At 51.6% G+C, this 27,951-nt stretch overlaps 1 protein-coding gene across 2 annotated transcripts in view; it reads left to right on the forward strand.

Moving 5' to 3' along the window:
* Positions 1–238: 238 nt before the first annotated feature.
* LOC147737029 (uncharacterized) overlaps positions 239–27,951 on the forward strand; it is a 76,908-nt gene continuing 49,195 nt past the window's right edge. The window contains exon 1 of one of the 2 annotated variants that reach the window (XM_086959643.1): positions 239–389. The gene's annotated coding sequence lies outside the window, so the exon portion shown is untranslated. The remainder of the gene's footprint in view (positions 390–27,951) is intronic. The other variant, XM_086959732.1, reaches the window with a different exon arrangement.

Below are 27,951 nucleotides of genomic sequence, written 5' to 3' on the forward strand. Positions count from 1 at the left end.
AGCCCTCTTTAAGCCGCGCTCGTAGTTCAGTCCTGGGGCTTGCTTGTGTGTGATGGAGGACAGTGTGGACGGTCCCGGTTGTGTGCCCGCTCGGTTGGGCTCTGTAGGCCGCGCTCTCCCTGCGAGGCTGCGCAATGCTCAGTGACAGAATGCAACAGTTTCATGTGCCTCGCAATCCTCAGCGCATGCGCAGTCATACAGAATGGTAAATTCTGCGCATGCGCCCGTGTGAGAAATCGAGTGTCCTGCGCATGCGCAGCTACAGTTCCTGAGCGTGGCTCTTGTACTGCGAGCGGTTTGTTGTCTTTGCGCCCCCTCCGCCGGGCTCCACTGCCCCCCTCAGGTCGCTCCTCCCTCGCCGCCTCTCTCAGAGCGAACCCACAAAAGAGGTAAGGGGGACATGGCCGCGAGGCAGCGAAGAGCAATAAAGTATGAGAACTGCAGGGGAAGGGGGGCTGAGGGCGGGGCCTGTGAATGTGGGGGCGGAGCCTGTGGTGTGAATGCTCCTCCCCTGCCTGGGGGTGGGGGGTGGCTCTGGTGTTCTAACTATATTTCCACCCCGTCGTTTTGTACACCCCCTACGTCAGAGGGATGCCGATTCATGCAGGTTCTGCCTGTGTATTCGTGCTCCTCCGTCTGGCTGTGCACGCCCTACGCGTGTCACTCACTTTGCGCATGCGTGCTTCGGTTTATTTGATGCGTTTTTCTCTCGCGCGGACTTTACCCGACGGTGTCGGAGGCTTCACAATAGGAACAGCAGCGTGACACAAGGGGAAAATTACACGTCAGCATGTTACAAAAGCAAATATTACGTTAAAAGAGGCAAAAGTGACAATCGTGAGCAAACAAAATACATGAGGAGCAAACGGTGCATTACAGGAGGAAAAAGTGACGCTTGCAGGTTAAAAAAGCGAACAAAGTACAAGTGGAGGTAAAATACTGCACCGGAAACCGACGGCTCGACCGCTGTTGGCTAAGCATACTGAAGTGCTCGGTCGGTGACGCAGGGTGGCATCTGCTCATGCATCTAAACATAGCTCACTCACTCCTGACAATCACTCACTCCTGACCCTCAATCACTCCTGACCCTCACTCAATCCAGGCCCTTACTCAATCCTGATCCTCACTCAAACCTGGCCCTCACTCAATCCTGACCCTCACTCAATCCAGGCCCTCAATCAATCCTGACCCTCACTCAATCCAGGCCCTCACTCAATCCTGTCCCTCACTCACTCCTGACCCTCACTCCTGACCCTCACTCAATCCTGACCCTCACTCAATCCAGGCCCTCACTCATGACCCTCACTCAATCCTGGCCCTCACTCCCTCCTGACCCTCACTAAATCCTGGCCCTCACTCACTCCTGACCCTCACTCAATACAGGCCCTCACTCAATCCTGTCCATCACTCACTCTTGACCCTCACTCAATCCAGGCCCTCACTCAATCCTGGTCCTCACTCAATCCTGTTGCTCACTCACTCCTGACCCTCACTCAATCCAGGCCCTGACTCAATCCTGGCCCTCACGCACTCCTGACCCTCACTCAATCCTGACCCTCACTCAATCCTGGCCCTCACTCAATCCTAACCCTCACTCAATCCTGACCCTCACTCAATCCAGGTTCTCACTCAATCCTGGCCCTCACTCATGACCCTCACTCAATCCTGGCCCTCACTCACTCCTGACCCTCACTAAATCCTGGCCCTCACTCACTCCTGACCCTCACTCAATCCAGGCCCTCACTCAATCCTGTCCCTCACTCACTCTTGACCCTCATTCAATCCAGGCCCTCACTCAATCCTGGCCCTTACTCAATCCTGACCCTCACTCAATCCTGGCCCTCACTCAATCCTGACCCTCACTCAATCCAGGCCCTCAATCAATCCTGGCCCTCACTCAATCCTGGCCCTCACTCAATCCTGACCCTCACTTAATCCTAGCCCTCACTCCTGACCCTCACTCAATCCAGGCCCTCACTTAATCCTGGCCCTCACTCAATCCTGACCCTTACTCAATCCAGGCCCTCACTCAATCCTGTCCCTCACTCACTCCTGACCCTCACTCAATCCAGTCCCTCACTCAATCCTGGCCCTCACTCAATCCTGACCCTCACTCAATCCAGGCCCTCACTCAATCCTGGCCCTCACTCCATCCTGACCCTCACTCGATCCAGGCCCTCATTCAATCCTGGCCCTCACTCAATCCTGACCCTCACTCAATCCAGGCCCTCACTCAATCCTGTCCCTCACTCTTGACCCTCACTCAATCCAGGCCCTCACTCAATCCTGGCCCTCACTCAATCCTGACCCTCACTCAATCCAGGCCCTCACTCAATCCTGACCCTCACTCAATCCTGGCCCTCACACAATCCTGGCCCTCACTCAATCCTGACCCTCACTCAATCCAGGCCCTCAATCAATCCTGGCCCTCACTCAATCCTGGCCCTCACTCAATCCTGACCCTCACTCAATCCTGGCCCTCACTTAATCCTGGCCCTCACTCACTCCTGACCCTCACTCAATCCAGGCCCTCACTTAATCCTGGCCCTCACTCAATCCTGACCCTTACTCAATCCAGGCCCTCACTCAATCCTGTCCCTCACTCACTCCTGACCCTCACTCAATCCAGTCCCTCACTCAATCCTGGCCCTCACTCAATCCTGACCCTCACTCAACCCTGACCCTCACTCAATCCAGGCCCTCACTCAATCCTGGCCCTCACTCAATCCTGACCCTCACTCAATCCAGGCCCTCACTCAATCCTGTCCCTCACTCGTGAACCTCACTCAATCCAGGCCCTCACTCAATCCTGGCCCTCACTCAATCCTGACCCTCACTCAATCCAGGCCCTCACTCAATCCTGACCCTCACTCAATCCTGGCCCTCACGCAATCCTGGCCCTCACTCAATCCTGACCCTCACTCAATCCTGACCCTCACTCAATCCTGGCCCTCACTCAATCCTGGCCCTCACTCAACCCTGACCCTCACTCAATCCTGGCCCTCACTTAATCCTGGCCCTCACTCACTCCTGACCCTCACTCAATCCAGGCCCTCACTTAATCCTGGCCCTCACTCAATCCTGACCCTTACTCAATCCAGGCCCTCACTCAATCCTGTCCCTCACTCACTCCTGACCCTCACTCAATCCAGTCCCTCACTCAATCCTGGCCCTCACTCAATCCTGACCCTCACTCAATCCAGGCCCTCACTCAATCCTGGCCCTCAATCAATCCTGACCCTCACTCAATCCAGGCCCTCACTCAATCCTGGCCCTCACTCATGACCCTCACTCAATCCTGACCCTCACTCAATCCAGGCCCTCACTAACTCCTGACCCTCACTCAATCCTGGCCCTCACTCACTCCTGACCGTTACTCAATCCTGGCCCTCACTCACTCCTGACCCTCACTCAATCCTGGCCCTCACTCAATCCTGATCCTCATTCAATCCTGGCCCTCACTCACTCCTGACCCTGGCTCAATCCTGGCCCTCACTCACTCCTGACCCTCACTTAATCCTGGCCCTCACTCAATCCTGGCCCTCACTCAATCCTGGCCCTCACTCAATCCTGACCCTCACTCAATCCAGGCCCTCACTCAATCCTGGCCCTCACTCAATCCAGGCCCTCACTCAATTCTGACCCTAACTCAATCCAGGCCCTCACTCAATCCTGGCCCTCACTCAATCCTGGCCCTCACTCCTGACCCTCACTGAATCCAGGCCCTCACTCCTGACCCTCACTCAATCCTGGCCCTCACTCATTTCTGACCCTCACTCAATCCTGGCCCTCACTCACTCCTGACCCTCACTCAATCCTGACCCTCACTCAATCCTGACGCTCACTCACCCTGGCCCTCACTCAATCCTGACCCTCACTCAATCCTTGCCCTCACTCAATCCTGACCTTCACTCAATCCTGACCCTTACTCAATCCTGGCCCTCACTCAATCCTGGCCCTCACTCCTGACCCTCAATCAATCCTGGCCCGCACTCAATCCAGGCCCTCACCCAATCCTGGCCTTCACTCCTGACGCTCACTCCTGACCCTCACTCAATCCTGGCCCTCACTCAATCCTGACCCTCACTCACTCCTGACCCTCACTCAATCCAGGCCCTCACCTAATCCTGGCCCTCACTCCCGACCCTCACTCAATCCTGACCCTCACTCAATCCAGGCCCTCACTCCTGACCCTCAATCAATCCTGGTGCTCACTCACTCCTGACCCTCACTCAATCCTGGCCCTCACTCACTCCTGACCCTCCCTCAATCCTGACCCTCACTCAATCCTGGCCCTCACTCAATCCTGACCCTCACTCAATCCTGGCCCTCACTCAATCCTGACCCTCACTCAATCCTGACCCTCACTCACTCCTGACCCTCACTCAATCCTGACCCTTACTCAATCCTGGCCCTCACTCACTCCTGACCCTCACTCCTGACCCTCACTCAATCCTGGCCCTCACTCAATCCAGGCCCTCACCCAATCCTGGCGCTCACTCCTGACGCTCACTCACTCCTGACCCTCACTCAATCCTGGCCCTCACTCAATCCAGGCCCTTACTCAATCCTGATCCTCACTCACTCCTGACCCTCAATCAATCCTGACCCTCACTCAATCCAGGCCCTTACCTAATCCTGGCCCTCACTCCCGACCCTCACTCAATCCTGACCCTCACTCAATCCAGGCCCTCACTCCTGACCCTCAATCAATGGTGGTGCTCACTCACTCATGACCCTCACTCAATCCTGGCCCTCACTCACGTCTGACCCTCACTCAATCCTGACCCTCACTCAATCCAGGCCCTCACTCCTGACCCTCAATCAATCCTGGTGCTCACTCACTCCTGACCCTCACTCAATCCTGGCCCTCACTCACGTCTGACCCTCACTCAATCCTGGCCCTCACTCAATCCTGGCCCTCACTCAATCCTGGCCCTCCCTCAATCCTGGCCCTCACTCACTCCTGACCCTCACTCAATCCTGGCCCTCACTCAATCCTGGCCCTCACTCAATCCAGGCCCTCACTCAACCCTGGCCCTCACTCAATCCTGACCCTCACTCAATCCTGACCCTCACTCAATCCTTGCCCTCATTCAATCCTGACCCTCACTCACTCCTGACCCTCACTCAATCCTGACCCTCACTCAATCCTGACCCTTACTCAATCCTGGCCCTCACTCAATCCTGGCCCTCACTCCTGACCCTCAATCAATCCTGGCCCTCACTCAATCCAGGCCCTCACCCAATCCTGGCCCTCACTTCTGACGCTCACTCACTCCTGACCCTCACTCAATCCTGGCCCTCACTCAATCCTGACCCTCACTCACTCCTGACCCTCACTCAATCCTGACCCTCACTCAATCCAGGCCCTCACCTAATCCTGGCCCTCACTCCTGACCCTCACTCAATCCTGACCCTCACTCAATCCAGGCCCTCACTCCTGACCCTCACTCAATCCAGGCCCTCACTCCTGACCCTCAATCAATCCTGGTGCTCACTCACTCCTGACCCTCACTCAATCCTGGCCCTCACTCACTCCTGACCCTCCCTCAATCCTGACCCTCACTCACCCTGGCCCTCACTCAATCCTGACCCTCACTCAATCCTGGCCCTCACTCAATCCTGACCCTCACTCAATCCTGACCCTCACTCACTCCTGACCCTCACTCAATCCTGACCCTTACTCAATCCTGGCCCTCACTCACTCCTGACCCTCACTCCTGACCCTCACTCAATCCTGGCCCTTACTCAATCCAGGCCCTCACCCAATCCTGGCCCTCACTCCTAACGCTCACTCACTCCTGACCCTCACTCAATCCAGGCCCTCACCTAATCCTGGCCCTCACTCCCGACCCTCACTCAATCCTGACCCTCACTCAATCCAGGCCCTCACTCCTGACCCTCAATCAATCCTGGTGCTCACTCACTCCTGACCCTCACTCAATCCTGGCCCTCGCTCACATCTGACCCTCACTCAATCCTGACCCTTACTCAATCCTGGCCCTCACTCAGTCCTGACCCTCACTCACTCCTGACCCTCACTCAATCCTGGCCCTCTCTCAATCCTGGCCCTCACTCAGTCCTGACCCTCCCTCAATCCTGGCCCTCACTCACTCCTGACCTCACTCAATCCTGGCCCTCACTCAATCCAGGCCCTCACTCAATCCTGGCCCTCACTCAATCCTGGCCCTCACTCAATCCTGGCCCTCACTCAATCCTGGCTCTCACTCACTCCTGACCCTCACTCAATCCTGGCCCTCACTCACTCCTGAACCTCACTCACTCCTGACCCTCACTTAATCCTGACCCTCACTCAATCCTGGCCCTCACTCACTCCTAACCCTCACTCACTCCTGACCCTCACTCAATCCTGGCCCTCACTCACTCCTGACCCTCACTCCTGACCCTCACTCAACCCTGGCCCTCACTCACTCCTGACCCTCACTCAATCCTGACCCTCACTCACTCCTGACCCTCACTCAATCCTGACCCTTACTCAATCCTGGCCCTCACTCACTCCTGACCCTCACTCCTGACCCTCACTCAATCCTGGCCCTCACTCAATCCAGGCCCTCACCCAATCCTGGCCCTCACTCCTGACCCTCACTCACTCCTGACCCTCACTCACTCCTGACCCTCACTCAATCCTGGCCCTCACTCACTCCTGACCCTCACTCACTCCTGACCCTCACTCAATCCTGGCCCTCACTCACTCCTGACCCTCACTCAATCCTGGCCCTCACTCACTCCTGACCCTCACTCACTCCTGACCCTCACTCAATCCTGGCCCTCACTCAATCCAGGCCCTCACCCAATCCTGGCCCTCACTCCTGACCCTCACTCACTCCTGACCCTCACTCACTCCTGACCCTCACTCAATCCTGGCCCTCACTCACTCCTGACCCTCACTCACTCCTGACCCTCACTCAATCCTGGCCCTCACTCACTCCTGACCCCCACTCAATCCCTGGAAAAGGAAGGGGTGTGAGGCCCCCGCCTTTAAATAAATTGTGTGCCCCGGGGAGGTGGTGGTCCCCGGGACAATGTGGGGGAGCCAAAAGCCCCCCCCCACTTTAATTTATTTCAGCCCTGGGGAGGTGGAGGTCCCCTGGGCAGCGGGGGGCTGCGTGCCCCCACATAATTAAATAAAGCCCCGGGGAAGTGGTGGTCCCTGAGACTTGGGGGGACCTGGAAGGCCCTGCCCCACAACCTATTAAACAAGTCCCAGGGAGGTGGAGGTCCCCGGGGCAGCGGGGGGCGCGTGCTCCCCGCATTTAATTAGCATAGTCCCGGGGAGGTGGCTGTCCCCGGGGCAGCGGGGGGCGCGTGCTCCCCGCATAATTAAATAAAGCCCCGGGGAAGTGGTGGTCCCTGAGACTTGGGGGGGCCTGGAAGGCCCTGCCCACATCCTATTAAACAAGTCCCAGGGAGGTGGCGGTCCCCAGGGCTGCGGGGGGCGCGTGCTCCCCGCATTTAATTAGCATAGCCCTGGGGAGGTGGTGGTCCCCAGGGCTGCGTGAGGCGCGTGCTCCCCGCATTTAATTAGCATAGCCCTGGGGAGGTGGAGGTCCCCTCGGCAGCGGGGGAACTGCGTGCCCCCGCATAATTAAATAAAGCCCCGGGGAAGTGGTGGTCCCTAAGACTTGGGGGGGACCTGGAAGGCCCTGCCCCACATCCTATTAAACAAGTCCCAGGGAGGTGGCTGTCCCCAGGGCTGCGGGGGGCGCGTGCTCCCCGCATTTAATTAGCATAGCCCTGTGGAGGTGGTGGTCCCCAGGGCTGCGTGGGGCGCGTGCTCCCCGCATTTAATTAGCATAGCCCTGGGGAGGTGGTGGTCCCCAGGGCTGCGGGGGGGGGGGGCTCCCCGCATTTAATTAGCATAGCCCTGGGGAGGTGGAGGTCCCCTGGGCAGCGGGGGGCTGCGTGCCCCCGCATAATTAAATAAAGCCCCGGGGAAGTGGTGGTCCCTAAGACTTGGGGGGGACCTGGAAGGCCCTGCCCCCCATCCTATTAAACAAGTCCCAGGGAGGTGGAGGTCCCCGGGGCAGCGGGGGGCGCGTGCTCCCCGCATAATTAAATAAAGCCCCGGGGAAGTGGTGGTCCCTGAGACTTGGGGGGGCCTAGAAGGCCCTGCCCCACATCCTATTAAACAAGTCCTGGGGAGGTGGAGGTCCCCTGGGCAGCGGGGGGCGCATGCTCCCCGCATTTAATTAGCATAGCCCTGGGGAGGTGGAGGTCCCCGGGGCAGCGGGGGAACTGCGTGCCCCCGCATAATTAAACAAAGCCCCGGGGAGGTGGTGGTCCCTCAGACTTGGGGGGACCTGGAAGGCCCTGCCCCACATCCTATTAAACAAGTCCTGGGGAGGTGGAGGTCCCCTGGGCAGCGGGGGAACTGCGTGCCCCCGCATAATTAAATAAAGCCCCGGGGAAGTGGTGGTCCCTAAGACTTGGGGGGGACCTGGAAGGCCCTGCCCCACATCCTATTAAACAAGTCCCAGGGAGGTGGAGGTCCCCGGGGCAGCGGGGGGTGCGTGCTCCCCGCATAATTAAATAAAGCCCCGGGGAAGTGGTGGTCCCTGAGACTTGGGGGGGCCTGGAAGGCCCTGCCCCACATCCTATTAAACAAGTCCTGGGGAGGTGGAGGTCCCCTGGGCAGCGGGGGAACTGCGTGCCCCCGCATAATTAAATAAAGCCCCGGGGAAGTGGTGGTCCCTAAGACTTGGGGGGGACCTGGAAGGCCCTGCCCCACATCCTATTAAACAAGTCCCAGGGAGGTGGCTGTCCCCTGGGCTGCAGGGGGCGCGTGCTCCCCGCATTTAATTAGCATAGCCCTGGGGAGGTGGAGGTCCCCTGGGCTGCGGGGGGGCGTGCTCCCCGCATTTAATTAGCATAGCCCTGGGGAGGTGGAGGTCACCTGGGCTGCAGGGGGGCGTGCTCCCCGCATTTAATTAGCATAGCCCTGGGGAGGTGGTGGTCCCCAGGGCTGCGTGGGGCGCGTGCCCCCGCATAATTAAATAAAGCCCCGGGGAGGTGGTGGTCCCTAAGACTTGGGGGGGACCTGGAAGGCCCTGCCCCACATCCTATTAAACAAGTCCCAGGGAGGTGGCTGTCCCCTGGGCTGCGGGGGGCGCGTGCTCCCCGCATTTAATTAGCATAGCCCTGGGGAGGTGGTGGTCCCCAGGGCTGCGTGGGGCGCGTGCTCCCCGCATTTAATTAGCATAGCCCTGGGGAGGTGGAGGTCCCCTGGGCAGCGGGGGGCTGGGTGCCCCCGCATAATTAAATAAAGCCCCGGGGAAGTGGTGATCCCTAAGACTTGGCGGGGACCTGGAAGGCCCTGCCCCACATCCTATTAAACAAGTCCCAGGGAGGTGGCTGTCCCCTGGGCTGCGGGGGGCGCGTGCTCCCCGCATTTAATTAGCATAGCCCTGGGGAGGTGGAGGTCCCCAGGGCTGCGGGGTGGCCTGGAAGGCCCTCCCCCACATCTTATTAAACAAGTCCCAGGGAGGTGGCTGTCCCCTGGGCTGCGGGGGGCGCGTGCTCCCCGCATTTAATTAGCATAGCCCTGGGGAGGTGGAGGTCCCCAGGGCTGCGGGGGGGCCTGGAAGGCCCTCCCCCACATCTTATTAAACAAGTCCCAGGGAGGTGGCTGTCCCCTGGGCTGCGGGGGGCGCGTGCTCCCCGCATTTAATTAGCATAGCCCTGGGGAGGTGGAGGTCCCCTGGGCAGCGGGGGGCTGGGTGCCCCCGCATAATTAAATAAAGCCCCGGGGAAGTGGTGGTCCCTAAGACTTGGGGGGGACATGGAAGGCCCTGCCCCACATCCTATTAAACAAGTCCCAGGGAGGTGGCTGTCCCCTGGGCTGCGGGGGGCGCGTGCTCCCCGCATTTAATTAGCATAGCCCTGGGGAGGTGGAGGTCCCCAGGGCTGCGGGGGGGCCTGGAAGGCCCTCCCCCACATCTTATTAAACAAGTCCCAGGGAGGTGGCTGTCCCCTGGGCTGCGGGGGGCGCGTGCTCCCCGCATTTAATTAGCATAGCCCTGGGAGGTGGTGGTCCCCAGGGCTGGGGTATCCCCGCGGGCCCCGCTAATTAACTGGACAAGGCTCCCAGGACCTGGCCCACCCGGGGGCGTACAGATAACTCCTGCACTTTGTTTTAAAAATGTTTTAGGGCAGGATTCGAACACCTGGAGTAAATTCTTCTGAATTTTTGGGGGATTTGTTTTTTGTAATGCTTTCTTTGGGCTTGGGGGTCTTTGTGGGACCCTCTGAGCAGCCTAGGGTGTCAGGGTGTTTCTACCCTGCCCCCTTTTCTTGTTTTTCATCTTTTTTTCACCCTTTTTCTTGTGACTCGGTTACAGAGTCACAAGATGGCTGTCAACACTGCCTGGTTTGGAGTGTTGACAGCCAATCAGAGTGCAGATCGTGCCCAGGAGGGTTCGCAAATCCTCCTCAGTGCTCAGATATCGATATTTCAATTTTTGTTTTATTTCTCAGCAACTACTGAACAGATTTACACCATTTAAACAAGCATTGGCATAGCCAAAAGGTCTCGCTTTGAGACCTTCCAATCCTTTAGCCATGCAGCACATTATCCTGGGTGCTGTGCTGCCACGGATTGAAGAGCTATACAATTAATTACTGCACACTGGGTCATGCAGTGTGATTCAGGAATACATGCCTGTTCAAGAAACATTTATGGACACATGAAGCAGCCAGGGCTATTGCACTTTTTTTAAAAAGTGCATTGGCACTGCATGCTATGTTTGCAGAGACGCTGACTGAATGCAGTAAGGGCAGAAGCAGTGCAAGCTTCACACACAGCAGTGCAAGCTTCACACACCCAGCAGTGCAAGCTGCACACCCAGCAGTGCAAGCTTCACACACACACCTACACAGCAGTGCAAGCTTCAATTACACACACAGCAGACAGCGCATTGCAGTTTCCCTCGCAGAGACACTGACTAATTGCAGTATGGGCAGCAGCAGTGCAAGTTTCACACACAGCAGTGCAAGCTGCACACCCAGCAGTGCAAGCTTCACACACACGCACACAGCAGTGCAAGCTGCACACCCAGCAGTGCAAGCTTCACACACACACACACACACATCCAGCAGTGCAAGCTTCACTCACACACACAACAGGCAGCGCAATGCAGGTCCCCTCGCAGGATTTGAAAGTGCACACCAGGTTATGTAACCCTTTTAAAGGCGGGGAGCAATTGTGGCCTGTCCATATTGTGACTATCACTGCGGTGACATGAAGCTGTATGTTTGCCAAAGAAGAAGTTCAGCAGAGTCGCCGCCGCAACCCAGGGCAGCTTGAGGAGAATGATTGTGGGGCTTCTGGCTTGAGCACACGATTGGGCAGGAGTTGATCGTGTCAAGAGAGGAAGTTGATTGAATCACCAATGTGGGCCCTGACCACTGACCAGAGGTGAAAGGCGGGTGAGCGTTACCCCAGGGGCCTGCCTACGGAGTGTGAAGAGTGGCATCACTGCTGTGCCCCGGGACCTTCATGAAACAATGGGTGGCACCCGCCTGCAAATAAAGACTGGCATTATAGCTGCAGCCAAGGCACTTGTGCAGGGGAGGAAGTCTACACCTACCAGGGGCCCAACTTTGATTAAGACGGGCATTATTGCTGCGGCCCTCTGTGATGTCACTGAGCATGTTATGAGTGATGTAATATGTGACGTCATGAGCAGTGCATTGCAGGGGCGGAGTTCTAGTTTACTCTACTAACTATAACGGCCGGATTTCTCTGGTTTTATACGAGTGAAATGTCCAACTAACTATAATGTCCCAGAAGCCTATGGTTTCTTAGTGAATATATATATATTATATATATGTCCAGTTTCATCTACAGCAATCAACAGAGCGCACTCTCGGAGCAAGTATATTTTCAAAACATTTATACCACAAATGCCAGACGTGTTTCGCCACGGTCGCCTTCCTCAGTGTCAACCAAACAATTCATTCAATTGTCATTTAAATAAATTTAGCATGATTCAAAACTGAAAATCAGTGACAGCGAAAGAGGTAACTTTGTGTGTAACTCTCCTGGCAGTGACTATAGGGTCATCTTGTAACATTGTTGTTAATACAAGCGCGGTATTAGGAAAGGTTATTTACTAATGCATTTCATTTAACAAGTGCCTCTCAACCATTCATTGGGCTGTCTTGTATCTCGCTCTGTACAGGCAATGTAATACCAGGTTCAGTATCCCACTGGAACTGTAATTTTCTGTAGTTACTGCTCCGGCTCTAAAATTAACCTACGTGAATCCACATTTCTTCTTCATTATTTAAACCTTTCGGGGCCTTACACCGCAACTGGATTATGTATCTTGATTCTAGGGTACCGAGTTTTTTGACTCTATCTCCACCCCTCTCATCTTTTTTCCCACCTGGTCCAGACAGACAAACCTCAACAGGCTGTTATTGCTGTTGTGTTCCAACTCAAAATGCATGGCAACTGGATAGGGTTGATCTTTATTTGTGATCTCCCATAAATGATCCAGGATCCTTTTTTTAGTGGGATGAATAGTACCCACATATTGTTTCCCACATGGGCATTCTAAGCAGTACACTCTGTGGTCTGAGTTGCAGTTCAAGAACTTTTTTATCTGCATTTTTGATTTTCTCGCTGGTACCACGTATTCCCTCACTTTCTTGCTATTTTTACATGCTTTGCATCTTGTGCAGGGGAAAAACCCTCTGATTGGATCCTTCCTACTTGCCTTTTCTCGAAAGTGTCTTCTGACCTGGTGGTCTTTCAGAGAGGTGCCCCTTCTATAGGTAACGAGTGGTGCATCTGATATGTGCCTTCCAATGGTGTCAGATTTAAGGATGCACCAGTTCCTTCTGAGGATCTGATATAATTCTGACGCCTTCTCTGTGTAATCTGTAATTAATCTTACAGTATTATCTTCATGAGTCTGTTCTTTTCTGTTATTATGTGCACTTTCTTTATCTACTAGTAGCTGACTGCGTGGTATGGCATCACTTATTTTCTCTGCTTGGTCTAGAATTCCTTTGCAATATCCTCTCTTGAGAAATCTTCTCTTTGCCTTTGATTTAGCTGTGTCATATTCATTATGGGTAGAGCAATTTCTTTTAATTCTCAAGAGTTCCCCATACGGTATATTATCAATCACATTTTGTGGGTGATAACTTCCCACTGGAGAATGGAATATACTGCAGGTGGTTTCCGATATACAGTAGTATGTAGGGAATTATCTTCCACATACACTCTCAAATCTAAGTAGACTACCTCTTTACTGTCAATGCAGCTGGTAAATTTCAAATTAAGTTTGTTATTATTCAATGTCCCTATGTAGTCTTCTGCCTCTTTCTGGGTACCCACCACCCACCCCCACTTCCCAGATGATGAATAAATCATCTATATAGCGTGCCTATAAAGCCGTAGCGTGGCCATTGGGGGTAGTGGGAGGGGTAGAGCTGGGGCTGCACTTCAAGATGCTCACACCCTGCACAGCTCAAGAAGCTCGCAAAATACTGCCATGGCTTAACAAGAGAAACAAGAAGAATCTTATCTGAGCCTCTTGTCACCATACATCTCAAATAAACAGACTCAAGGAAGAAATGTTGCAGAAATGTAACAGGCTGACTCAGTAACCAAGAATGACTCAGCGAGCCTGTCTGCCTCCGACACTTCTGGAAAGTTAGGGAAGGATTAGCAGAACAAGCTGCTTTTACCCAGAGCAGTGAATGAAAGTCTGCGCATAAAAAGCAAGTTACATTGCTATATTGTTTAGACAAAGAAGGTTTAAAAACAATATGGCACTTTGCGATTATTAGAATGTGAAGCATGATAATACAAAACTATATGCAATTTGAGGATACAATATGAATACTTGACACCCTTCATTTAATTCATTCTGGCCTGAGAGATCCCGACAGTCTGGGGGAAGGAGGGCGTCCATGTTTTTTGCAGGGTGGTAATGGGGGGAGGGCTCAAGTTTTGTAACACTACTGACCTGCACATAAACTTAATACTCAAAAAGTTGTGAGCCAGCTCTTGTCACTGTACCTCTCAGAGAACCCCGAACTTGGACATTAATTATCTGCTAACTGCAGGAACATGAGTTATCCACAGAGCACTGTCAGGGAAAGCCATAAGAAGCTGCTAGCTCCCATTGAAGAGTGAGAGGACTGAAAGTACCAATACTGTCTCACCTCACAAATGCGGCTTCCTCACCCTCTCTTCAGACATGCCACCTGCATCACGAGTCAACGGTTACCCAAGCTCTGCAAAAATTACTGGATCAAGAGGCTCCCTCCCAGGCTTGCCACAGTTGTTTTCCCTTCAGTAATGGAGCGTGTGAGACAGACTGTGCTGGACCCTGAACACGTATTCAAGGAAGTGTGAGTGCGACGAGGCTGGTTTATTAATTCACCACTTGACTAATCAGTCTCCTGCCCCTACGTCGTCACTTAAGCCACAATTTGTGACATATTTACTATTTTAAGGCTTGTAATAACATCACTTTTGTATATTTAAGTCCATACAGATACTGAAAACAGCAAAACCGCAAGTACTAAAATTCAGAGTACAGGGGGTACGAGCCCTAATTTAAAAACAAGCATTGGCATAGCCAATAGGTCTTGCATTTGGGACCTTATAAGTGTTTAGCCATGCAACAGTTGAAGCACCAAGGATATTCTGCTGCATAACGAAATACGTATACTGTCCAAACAGCGAGACCTATTGGCTATGCCAATGCTTGTTTGTTTTTTGTTGCTGTTTTGTTTAAGTTGCCAGATCTACAATAGCTGGACATTGTTTTTGTTAATTGTTCTTTTCATCAAATGAACTTGTTTTCATAGCTCTGAATGTTGTTTCCATTCTGGTTGTAGGAAGCAGTCATTCCTGGGGGTGTGGGGGCTGCCCAGCTGTGCGCATGCGCCGAACCTTGCACATGAGAAAATGCCTGGTGTAGGCGCAATTCAGAAGTGTGGAGTGAGTGAGCCCCTGGCAGCGGACTCACTCACACAGGCGTTCATGCACCGCGCCTGCATACTCAGCATGGTTTAAGGAAACTCGACCCACTCCCTCCCAGGCATCGAACACATATTTACCAAGAAACTCTGAGAAGAGCCTGCCTGCTGCACTGAGGGCTGGTGGTGTGTGTGCCTGGTGAAATTGTGCACTGACGGCTGGTGGTGTGTGTGCCTGGTGGAATCCTGCACTAATGGCTTGTGGTGTGTGTCTGTTGGAATCCTGCACTGATGGCTGGTGGTGTGTGTGCCCGGTGGAAGCGTGCACTGACAGCTGGTGGTGTGTGTGCCTGGTGGAATCCTGCACTAATGGCTTGTGGTGTGTGTCTGTTGGAATCCTGCACTGATGGCTGGTGGTGTGTATGCCTGGTGGAAGCATGCACTGACGGCTGGTGGTGTGTGTACCTGGTGGAATCCTGCACTAATGGCTTGTGGTGTGTGTGTCTGTTGGAATCGTGCACTGATGGCTTGTGGTGTGTGCCTGGTGAAATTGTGCACTGACGGCTGGTGGTGTGTATGCCTGGTGGAAGCATGCACGGACGGCTGGTGGTGTGTGTGCCTGGTGGAAGCGTACACTGATGGCTGGTGGTGTGTGTGCCTGGTAGAAGCATGCACTGACGGCTGGTGGTGTGTATGCCTGGTCGAAGTGTGCACTGACAGCTGGTGGTGTGTGTGCCTGGTGGAAGTGCGCACTGAATGACTTCTAATCATTTATGACTTCTAGATATGATCCAATACTTTGCATTTAATGTGTAAGGTTTGTGTTTTTTTTGTAATGTGGTTCACATGTAAAAAAATATTTGTTTGTCAGTACAGGTTTGAAATGCTAAATGCGCGCACTCTATTTCTTTACGAATAAGAAAACGGAACACTTTAATCACAAAAGCATTATTAATTATAAGACGAGAACGTTATGGCACTGCAATGGGCACATGATTTTAAAATGCAGAATGCGTGCAGTATATTTATTTTAAAATTAAGAAAACACAACTCTTTAAGCACAAAAGCATGAAGGAAAATGAAGCTGACTAAGAGGGAGGGGGGAGTGAGAGTAGAGAGAGAAGTGGCGGGGGAGCATGGTTCAGGTCCGTGCTGGGACCCAGCCTCACTTGCCCTTCCCTCTGAAAAAGGTGGAGGGGGAGAAGGAGTAGGGAAGAGCTGCAAAGCAAAGCTGCTGGCAGACTCTGACCTTGAAGCCTAGAGGTGGGGGCCCGAGGAGCGAGCAGCCCAGAGTAGAAAGGGAGACAGGAACACTTGTTTTCAAGAAATGAAATGCACTGTTCATGCCCTATTGACAAACTTCCATGGCATGAATAGGGGTGAGGCTTGCAAACAGGAGAAGTTTCCCTCCTCCCTGTTCAAAGGGAGGGGGCGAGAGGGGAAACAGCAGGCTGGAGAAGGTCAGTGCTGGGTTGTTTTCAACTTTGGAGATACGGAGAATGGAATGCAGGGGGAGGAGAAAACAGCCAGGGCCTGTGACCCATGACTAGAGAGGAAAGCCATATGGCCCTCTGCTCGTAAGCGCATGCCCGCACACATGCACGCAAGCTCTAGGCCACAGTGGTAGCATTTTCTGAAGCCCTTACTAAAGTCTCGCCAGAGCACAACGCATGCGCTGCTCTAGGCTCGACCTAAAAATAGGTTTTAGAGGGGCAGGGTTTGCAAATTAGCAGAGTCAGTGTGCAGTAATGTCTCAGAGAGGGACATAGCAAGTCTATAATATCTCTATTTAATGGTAAAGAATCGTGATTCACATAATATAAGCACGCACATAAGCAGTGTATGCCCTCCTGTACATAAATAAGGAAGGCTTAAATGTATTTTGGTACAACAATGTGGGAGAGTTTTAATGAAACTAGGGGGAATATGTAAACATTAACCTTTATTCGGCAGAGCAAGTTTCCAGTGGGAGTAAGCTAAAATATTGTAATGCATGATATTGTAGTGTAGTTCCTATATTCCCAATAGGCTCTGCGCATTGGAATAACATAAACACCAGTTTAGACGTAGGACTGAAGTCGACTAGGTCTCTACTCAATATGTTAGACTTAATTAGGTATGCCAGCTAGCTCAGAGGTCACTAGAAACTTTCTCGAATGAACAGGGAGGAGTTAACTTCCCTGATTAGACAAGAAGGGATTAGCTTCTGACAACCGCATAAACATGACAACTTTGCTCCCTCCAGAATAAGGAGTATATCTCCAGAGTCGTGTGAAAACAATGGATAGCTATTTCACTCAGTCAATCATGCATACTTAGTTTCACCAGAGTGCAGAGAAATAGAGAGATGGGCGTTTTCAATAAAAGGTGTTATTTATTGAGCAGTCCTCTTTCTCATGCAAGAAAAGTAAATTGCCACAATTGCAATACTTGTCATAAAGTAAAGTGCGCACAGTAAAAGGAGTATTATAAAATAATACTGTAAAAGCATTGAAATGGTTTCTGAGCCATATGTTATGTTATGTTATGTTATAACAATTTATTATGCGCACAGCAACTCCAGCGAAGGAGCGTCCCGTCGCAGAGACAAGGAGCAACATAACAAAACAGGGAGATAGGCCTCAGAGAGATGGCTAAAACAGGAAAGTCTTGATGGCTCTACGGAAAGACAACAGGTCCTCAAGCAGTCGGATATCAACTGGGAGGGTGTTCCAGATTAACGCAGCTTTCACCCTGAAGGAACGACCCCCCATCCTGCTGAGCCTAAATCTGGGGACAACAGCAAGGGCCTGACCTTGAGAACGGAGGTTGCGGGTGGGGGCATAGAAGGAAATTGAGTTGGCCAAAATCTCAGGGCCTATACCTCTTAGGATTGTGAAGGTCAGACAAAGGACCTTAAAAAGAATACGCTTCCTTACAGGGAGCCAATGCAGGGAGCGGAGGACATTAGCCACCGGGCAGAATCTAGGTAGGCCGACAATGGCTGTCGCCGCGGCGTTTTGCACCCGCTGCAGACGAGTTAACTCAGCCTGGTTAGCCCCAGCTAGCAAAGAGCTTGCGTAGTCCAGACGAGAGATGATGGTTGCCTGGACTACAAGCTGTCTGGTAGGGGCATCGAAGAATTTAAGAACTGGTCTTAAACCTCTTAGCAGTCCAAAGCAACAGGCTGCCATTTTTTTGGTGTGCCCTACGAATGTGAGACCAGCGTCTAACCAGACCCCTAGATTCTTCACCTCCGACACCGGGGTCGGAGTGGGGCCCAGCTCCGAAGGCCACCACTGATCGCCCCAGAGCTCCACTCCCTTCCCGACAACCATAACCTCTGTTTTTGTGGCATTAAGCTGGAGACAGTTACCTGTCAACCAGCTGGCCACCGCCTTCAGTCCAGACTGAAACCTGGGGGCATCCTGTTCCGCATCCCCGCTGAGAGTAACCGCCAGCTGTGTGTCATCGGCATATGAGACCAAAGTTAGGCCCCACTGCCTTGCGACATCAGCCAGCGGTCTCACGTAAAGGTTGAACAACGTGGGACTCAGCGAGGACCCCTGCGGAACCCCCATGGCCAGAGGCTGGAACCTGGACTTGAAGGGAGGGATGGCAACACAGAAGGAACGGTTGTCCAGGAAGGAGCGGAACCATTGCAGCGCCTGGCCACCGATCTCCTCGAGACGCTGCAGGAGGATGCTGTGCGATACAGTATCGAAGGCGGCGCTGAGGTCTAACAAAATCAGCGCCGCCGTCTGACCAGCATCCAACCTCGCACGGAGATGTTCCACCATCACAAGAAGGGCAGTCTCCGTGCTGTGGCCAGCACGGAAGCCATTCTGTGTGGGATCGAGGGCATTGGACCGGGCTAGATGTTCAGACAGGGCCAGATTGACATGGGCCTCTGTCAGCTTAGCTGGCCAGGGTAGCAGCGAGATGGGACGATAGCTTTCCGGCTTAGACGGGTCAAGGGAGGGTTTTTTAATAATCGGAGACACCACCGCCTGCTTCCAACTAGTGGGGACTACCCCCGACTCCAGGGAAAGATTGACAAGGGAGCGTATAGCCGGGCGTCCCAAAAAGGTCTGGTCTCGAAAGAGGGCAGGCCTCACTGGATCAGATGGAGACCCAGATTTAACTTGCATGGCAAGTTTGTCAAACCCATCCAAGGTGAGAGGGGGAAATGAGAGCAGAGTGGTCTGATGAGGTGTCTCCTTGGAGCTACCCAGCACACTTCCAATACTAGGGAATGCCCGATATATAGCCTGGACTTTTCCCAAGAAATAGGAAGCGAGGGATTCGCAGTGTGCGACAGAGCTCTCAAAATGGATAAAATGCATACTTAAAATGGATAAAATATATACAATTACATACAATGATAAAAGTTGACTAACCGTACTCAACTGGTGCTTCTAAATACGCCTACCCCGGTGTACCTAACCTAAGCCTAGTACGTGGGAAGGAGTAAGTGAGCTGCAGTTTAAGTTAAGTTAGTTTGGCCAAGAATCTGAATCAAGAATTCTCTAAGGGTCTAATCAGCTCCGTACCTTGGTTTTAGAATGAAGGAGGTCTTGTATCTCATTCTCAGGACTCGATCTCCCAGTAACCCGCAAGGGTGACTGGAAACACTGGAGCAGGATTTTCCCGGCAGGAGAAAAGACAGCGTCTTTCTCAGTGCTTCAAATAGAAGGGACGGCTTCCTTCGGCACTCGCATCAGCTGGGCTTTGGGTAAGTAGATAGCCGCTCTGCTCCAAACCACCGTGTGTTGCTTAAGGCAAATGCTGGTATATTTTTACCTGGAAGGTGCCTTGTTTGACGTAAGGTTGGACATAAGACGTCAATTAGAACTGTCACTAGGAACTGGCAGTTCTTTCAGGACTCGCAGGAGTTCTAGGACAAATCGAAACAAAAGCATGGGGAATTCCCAGGTTGCTGGAGGTTTGGTTTGTTTAAAGAACTTGTTGTACTTTCAAGGAGTCTAAGGAAGTTGCCTTGCCGTATTTGGACTGCATTGGCTATTACTAAATATGGATATGATTCTTATTCCTTTATAAGGAAACTAGCAGCCCGCCCCAGCGTTGCCTGGGGCAGAAGGGGGCCGGGGGCAGTATTTCAGGCTTGCGTGCACTCCCGCCCCGGCCCCCGCCCAATCACGACATTTTCTGTGTCCCGGACAATGTCGTGGCGGGCGGGAGTGCACGCAAGCCTGAAATGCTGCCCCCAGACCCGAAGCCTTGCTGCAGTTGTTCGGCCCAACCTCCCGCACCGGCTCCCTCCCGTCCCGTGTCCCAGAGCCTTACCTGATCCGCCGCTCCTCCCCGAGCTCCTCACTTCACCGCCGCTCCTCCTCGTCATCACGTATGTTGCGGCCAGCGCTACGTCGTGGCCATCAGCGCCGCGGCCAGCGCTACTTTCAGGGCACTACTTTTTTTAAGTTATATTTTTAAATTTACGTTTTTTAAAAATTTTCTATAGCCTATGTCCATCTGCACACCCTGAGGATTACAACAATGTATTGGGTGTGTGGATTGGCGCTGTGGTTCCCGAGTTTACCTTGCCAAAAGGTTTGCGTTCTCTCTTTATAATAGTAGTATAGATGATTTGTTATAACCACATAATGGCATAAATCGGGGATATTTAATTTGGGTCCTAGATACGTTTACAACACCCACTCCATGTATAATGTCCATCATTACTAAATACTAAGCAATATATAAACATATAGGTATGCATGTGTTTTCCAGCCCACCCCAAAATACATCAAATGCATTTGAAATGGTATAGATACACGAAAATGAGTATTATACTGTACGCTTTCAAGCAGTGGTATCATTCAGATAAAATGTTGTTCATTTAGAATGTTGACTGAATGAATCACGAAATTTACATTCATGAAATGGCTCTTAATACAGAAAAAAGAGGTCGAGACCATTTCATCACATATTCATACAAGATTGTACATGCGCTAGAGGCTGATTCAAAATATTGTCTCTAGAGTCTCTATAAATAGAAGTTCTGTTCTCTAAAAATAGTTCTACTTTAAGCAGAGTATCATGTGCCAAAAAAAAGGTAAATATTTTGGAAATTGGGAAAAAATAATTTTGCTTTCAAGGGAAAAAATAGTTCCAAATGTTTTCAGTAGTGTTGTTTATAAAAACTGAAGGCCGAATTCAGAGTTCAGGGAACGCTGTGTGCTCGCTATTTCAAATATTATTCTCGTTGTTAGGAGAGAACATTACCTCAGATAGGCCAGCAAAAAACGCGTCTACCACAGTAGGTGAAAGTTGGGCCAACTCCGAAAAGGTTGAAATAGTGCATATATGCGATGCATTGCCATCATCGGTGTCTAGATCAGCAGTAGTCACGGAAGGTTGTACCTGTGTGGTGCTGCTTTCATCTCAACGAATGCCGTCATCAGAATAGGTAGCCGCTGGGAACAACACGTTGCATGAGTCGTTACCGGACAAAGCAAAGCATCGATATCCATTGGTACTGCTGATGGTAGTGTAAGACAGATGTCCAACACGCATTCTTCTCCGCATAGCAGAGATACTAGGTGCCGCAGCGGCTATTGTGTGCCTCATAATTGCTATTTTTAAACCCTCATACTGTCCTGATAACGTTGTGGGTTTTAAACTGTGTACAATTGAAGGAGCTCACTGTACCTTTTATTCGGTCGCAGCCTCGTTCCATCACGGCTGGTGCCGTTTGTGAGGAGGGCGTTCTCAACCTTTGGCCTGGCCCCTGTGGGCGTTGCATTTCCGCCAGAACGGCGGGACCGGTGCCTTCTTAGGCAGCACCACCTTCTCCCGCGCAGCGGACGCGCCTGAGATACTAGGTGCCGCAGCGGCGATTGTGTGCCTCATAATTGCTATTTTTAAACCCTGATACTGTCCTGATAACGTTGTGTGTTTTAAACTGTGTACAATTGAAGGAGCTCACTGTACCTTTTATTCGGTCGCTGCCTCGTTCCATCACGGCTGGTGCCGTTTGTGTGGAGAGCGTTCTCGACCTTTGGCCCGGCCCCTGTAGGCGTTGCATTTCCGCCAGAGGCGGGACCGATCCCTTCTTAGGCAGCACCACCTTCTCCCGCGCAGCGGACGCGCCCGAGACTCTAGGCGCCGCAGCGGCGATTGTGTGCCTCATAATTGCTATTTTTAAACCCTGATACTGTCCTGATAACATTGTGTGTTTTAAACTGTGTACAATTGAAGGAGCTCACTGTACCTTTTATTCAGTCGCCGCCTCGTTCCATCACGGCTGGTACCGTTTGTGTGGAGGGCGTTCTCGACCTTTGGACCGGCCCCTGTGGGCGTTGCATTTCCGCCAGAGGCGGGACCGGTGCCTTCTTAGGCAGCACCACCTTCTCCCGCGCAGCGGACGCGCCTGAGATACTAGGCGCCGCAGCAGCGATTGTGTGCCTCATAATTGCTATTTTTAAACCCTGATACTGACCTGATAACGTTGTGTGTTTTAAACTGTGTACAATTGAAAGAGCTCACTGTACCTTTTATTCGGTCGCCTCCTCGTTCGATCACGGCTGGTGCCGTTTGTGTGGAGGGCGTTCTCGACCTTTGGCCCGGCCCCTGTGGGCGTTGCATTTCCGCCAGAGGCGGGACCGGTGCCTTCTTAGGCAGCACCACCTTCTCCCGCTCAGCGGACGCGCGTGGCGGACCGCCGGCGGGTCGCCGAAGGCTCACCAAAGGCGAGCCCGTCTGCGCCCGTCCGCGCTGGTCCGTCGCTAGTTGCTAGGATCCCTGGTTGACAGTTATCCTGAATGGCCCCATTGGCCCGGGAGGAGCTGCTCGCTCTTCAATGTCAGGCGGCCTGTGCGGCCCATCTCTGGTACCCTGGCTCACAATACCTGCGGTGTGACCACTGAGGTTTTGAGGCCACAGAGGCCGTCCTGACCCCACTGGCCACAGCCTCAGTGGAAAAAATTACTGCGAACTTAAAAATATTGAGCCTTAATTGCAGGTCCCTAGCTAATCACCACGGAGATGTCCATGAGCTCCTTATAGATTGATCCCCTGATCTGTTATTTTTAACGGAAACGTGGCTAACTAACGATTCATCGGCTATCTCGGCTTTGGCCCTCCCCCCTGGCTATCTTATACAAACTCAGAACAGACCTAAAGGAAGGGGTGGGGGACTAGCGGTGATTTTTAAAACCGTCTATTCCTGTACTCTTTCCCCCACAAGTATAGCCAACTGTGAAAGCACTATATTTAAGCTAAGGTTCTCAGACATCTTCACCCTCACGGGGCTTTTGATATATCGCCCTTCTGGGCCAGCGAGCGCTTTTCAGGAGTCATTAGTCTCAACCGTCTCAGCATTAGCCTTGCAGTCAGCAAACTTCAGCATATTGGGGGACCTCAATATCCATCTTGAGTACCGCGAGTCCCCTGCTATACTGAAGGTCCTGGGCGACCTGGAGGCCTGCCAGCTATATCAGGTGGTTGAAGGCTCATCTGGCGGGCCACCTGCTAGACCCGGTGTTCTCGACATCCAGGGAACTACAGCCTCTACCCCTAGTCCCCTGAGCTGGTCGGATCATTTTCTGGTGCAGATTTCCATTAAGATCCCAGCCAGCTCTAGGGAAAAGCTTCCTCCCACCCCCCTTTGGAGGCGCCCATGGCATAAGCTAGATGGTGCCTTGTTTGAGGCCAGACTAAAAAATTCCCGTCCAGATTGGTCTGGAAACTTGGGGGAGGCCGACTTAGCTTACAGGGAGTGGATCAACAAGTCATTGGATCACTTCATCCCTAAGAAAATGTCGAGGCCCAAACGCGAACAGTCCCACCCATGGTACTGCGAGGCACTCGCAATTAAAAAAAAGCAATGTAAGTTACTTGAGCGTATCTGGAGGCGATCTTACGACCCTCTGGCTAAAACCAACTTCAGAGCCACCACTAAAGCCTATCATAGGCTTATAAAAAAGACCAAAGCCAGCTACTACACTGATCTGATCAGCTCCAGCACTAATCGCTCTAAAACTATCTTCTTGCTAGTGAAGGAGATGACTAAGTCACCTGAGGGAACTAGCAGCACAATAGTATCTGACTCGCAGTGCAAAGAGCTAGCCTATTTTTTTGTCAATAAAGTCCAAGGGATCTACAACTCATTTAACCCTGGTGGACCTATTATGACCCCTAGCCCTATCACAGGCCCACCGGACCTCCCCTATTTACTCCAAACCCTCCCACTCATCTCGCAGGCAGACATAGAACTTCTGGCCTTAAAAGTTAAGTCTGGGTCCCTGGAAGCTCCCGTTAAACCAGAGACGTTTAGACTATTCCAGGAGCCCATCATGATGGAAGGGCGGGAGTTGATCAACAGATCACTTCAGTCAGCTACAATTCCTAAATCTTGGAAACATGCCACGTTGTCCCCCTGTTAAAAAAACCCACTCTGGACCCTTCCAAGCCAGAAAGCTTTCGACCTATTTCCCTGCTCCCGTACCTGGCCAAGGTGGCGGAAGCACACGCGAAGTCCATCTTGACAGGTTACTTGGAGACTAATGGGATTCTGGATGAGTCTCAGAACAGATTCCGCGCCAAACATAGCACAGAATCTGCCCTACTGGCCGTTACGGAACAGCTAAGGGCGACACAGGACATGGGTAGCACCTCAGCTCTGGTCCTGCTGGACCTGAGTGCGGCGTTCGGCACGGTCTCCCATGGGATCCTACTTAGGAGACTTTGGGAGATAGGAGTCGGAGACGGAGCTCTGGATTGGTTTTCGTCATTTCTATCCGACCGTTCCTTCCAGGTCCATGCTCCGCCGTACTCATCCAGCAGGTTCCCTCTAGGCTGCGGCGTCCCGCAGGGGTCTGCCCTCAGTCCCACATTGTTTAACATGTATGTCTTCCCCTTGGCCATGTTGGCCAGGGAACCTAAGATCAAATTAATTTCATACGCGGACAACACGCAACTGATCTTCACCTTTTCTAATGAGACCGTGGGGGACCGAGCCAAATTCCAAGAAGATATCCTGGCCATTTCCAACTGGTTGACAGAGAACTGTCTCCAGCTGAATTAATCCAAAACCGAGGTACTTCTTATTGGCAGCGACACTCAGAAGTGGGATGAGCACTGGTGGCCCCCTACATTGGGCCTGCCTCCTACTCCTTAGAAGGAAGTCAAAAATTTGGGTGTGATAATAGATAACTCACTTGCCCTTGAGTCCCATGCCAAAAGAGTGGCAGGCACTTGCTACGGCCGCCTACGCTCTCTATCCCATCTAGACTACTGTAATGCCCTTATGCTTGGTTCCAACTTGACAGTCACTAACAGACTGTAAAGGGCTTAGAACACTGCCGCCCGCATTCTGTTCGGACTGCCGAAACACTGCCATACCTCCCAGGTCTTGCGAAGGTTGCATTGGCTGCCTGTTAAACAACCCATTCAAATCAAAACCCTCTGTCTCATTCACAAAATTCTTTATTGCCTTGGCCCCCAAATCTTGCAGGGAGTTTGTTCCTTCTATGTCCCTTCGCGTGCTCTCTGCTCCGCGGACCTTTTTCTTGCCCACACCGTCAAGATCCGGAGGTGCAGAGCTGGGGGCCGGTCATTTAGGTATCTGGCTCCGAAACTCTGGAACTCAATCCCTCTAAGAGTGTGCGCTACTACAAACCACCTGCTCTTCCGAAAAAAATTAAAACCTGGTTGTTTTCTTCTGTTTAGGGTCCCCCCGGGGTTCGGCACTCTGTCGTCTCTATTCTTGCCGTCCTGTAATTAGGCATGTCCGCAAGAGCTGGGACGCCCCGTTGCTGGGGTAGCCATGCGCTATATAAAATAGCGTAACATAACAACATAACATAACATCGAAGCACAGGTAAGATGCAATTTTGCCTAATTGGTCTGAACGAAAGAAACCAGGTAGTATTCAGATCTCTTAGCCGGGCCAATCCGAGGACCTTAGTGATACGGTCTCGGTATCGTATTGCTAGGATCGTTTCTTCCATCGTAGCCTGAGTTTTGTCTGTGACTTGGCTTGCCATATCGGAGCAGAAGGACGAAAATAAAATTCCTGCTACGAGTCCCAAAATAAGAGGCAGGCCACCGAAAAGAGAATGCACAAAATTCGGGAAGACGCCCAGAACTGTTTCAAAGGGTGCTAACAGTTCCGAAAAAATTGTCTTAAATACATGTGCGATGCCACTGGTATCTGACATGTTTAAGATTTGACTTAACATTTCTACGAAATGCACGGGGCAATTTGTCGATAATAGGGTATGTATCTCTGCCGCTGTCCTTGCAACTTGCAGTTCATATGTCTCTTTGGACGAGGTTAAAGGCACAGTTGTTTGTAAAAGAATAGACTTAATTCTGCTTAAAGTATCAATTCGAATAGAAGAAATATTCACAGAAGGCCATATTGCTGCCTCCATGTCTGGATTGCTGTTTGGATACAATACTTGCATACAACAAATGACCCTGGAAGTAACGCTCACAAGATAGGATTTTCCTGGCATTGGAAAGTTGTCTGAAAAAGGGCTCTATCTGTGTAGCAGGGGTGCCGTGCAGATTACATGAAAGGTTGTTTGATGAACATTCGCAGGCTCCATGCAAGTTAATACCTTGACACAGAAGTGTACCGCTTAGTGATTTTTTACAATTGTTACCACTAAGAAATACCTCTTTTTCCCTTCACTATAACATTTATGCGTAAAAGGCTAATTCCAGGTTGATTTGATGTATCCTTTACCCAACCTTTCATACAGGCCAGCTGGTATATATTTTTGGCAGTATTGAAACTGAAAAGTTGTTATCGGGATTGTAATGGTGCCATGTATTATCCATTCAATGACAGGTCTTTCTGATATTGTCAATGGTAATCTCTCAAGTTTTTCAATGCTCAGCACCGTATAGTCTGCTCCTTTTTGTGCCAACGAGATTTGTCTATCAATAAGGTTAAAGATAGAAAATAATGACGTTATGTGGATTAGACGCCATGGCACGTAGCCTGAATGGAGGTTTTGTAACGTCCAGCCTAGCTGTACAATAGAACGTAATTGGGACTGGCCATGTTGTAACATTAGCATATCCTGTTCTATTATATCAATAGCAGATGATACAATGCTGTCCAGTGAATAAATTCTGGAGGACAGAGTCGTTAACCCATTGTCCACTACACAAAGTGATTTTTCCAAATTAATACGATCAATTTCTCGTATTTTATCTGCAGTTTCAATTTGTGTTACTTTCCAAGCTTCGTTGTAAGCTGCGTATATACCGGCGTATATGAAACGTTTTTGAAGCTGTTTGCGAGGTCCCAATATGAAATCTCGCAAGTCAGCACCTTCTTTAAGTAAAGTTAAGTGTTGCTTAATTTCGGGAAGTGTGAATCTCTGTAGCCAATCGAGGCATAGTTTTGTTAATGTTAATGTTAAATTGGTCTTCTATAGCGCACGGCTACTCCAAAGGAGTGTCCCGGCGCTTTTTATTGGTGACCAGAAAAAAAACAGACAACACACAACCATAACAGGTTCAATACAGAGGATTAAAGGGGTCCAGCACTATAGAGAGCGCCCTAGTGGGCAAAGAGCCAAGTCTTTAGGCCCTTCCTAAAAGCCAGTAGATTAGATGTACTGCGTAGAGTCAAAGGGAGAGAGTTCCAGAGTTGCGGAGCTCGCAGCCTGAAAGAGCGGCCTCCAATACGGGCCTTTTTTACTCAGGGGACCACAGCCAGGAAAAGGGACTCCGATCTCAAAGATCGTGCCGGATGGTAAAAGGCGAGCCTCCTTTGGAGATATTGGGCTCCCGAGGCGTACAGAGCCTTATGGGCCAGTGTCAAAGCCTTAAATGCTATCCGCTTCCGGATAGGCAGCCAATGGAGCGACTGCAATAGGCTAGAGGCTCTGGCCTGCATGTGGAGGCCAAAGATGGCCCGTGCGGCCGTGTTCTGGACCACCTGCAGGTGGTGCAAGAGATACTCCGGCAGGCCAAGATATAGTATGTTGGAGTAATCTAATCTTGAACCGATTAGGGCCTGAACCG

Source organism: Lissotriton vulgaris, chromosome 1_1 (assembly GCF_964263255.1).
Source record: "Lissotriton vulgaris chromosome 1_1, aLisVul1.2, whole genome shotgun sequence".
In the NCBI taxonomy this organism is placed as follows: Eukaryota; Metazoa; Chordata; class Amphibia; order Caudata; family Salamandridae; genus Lissotriton; species Lissotriton vulgaris.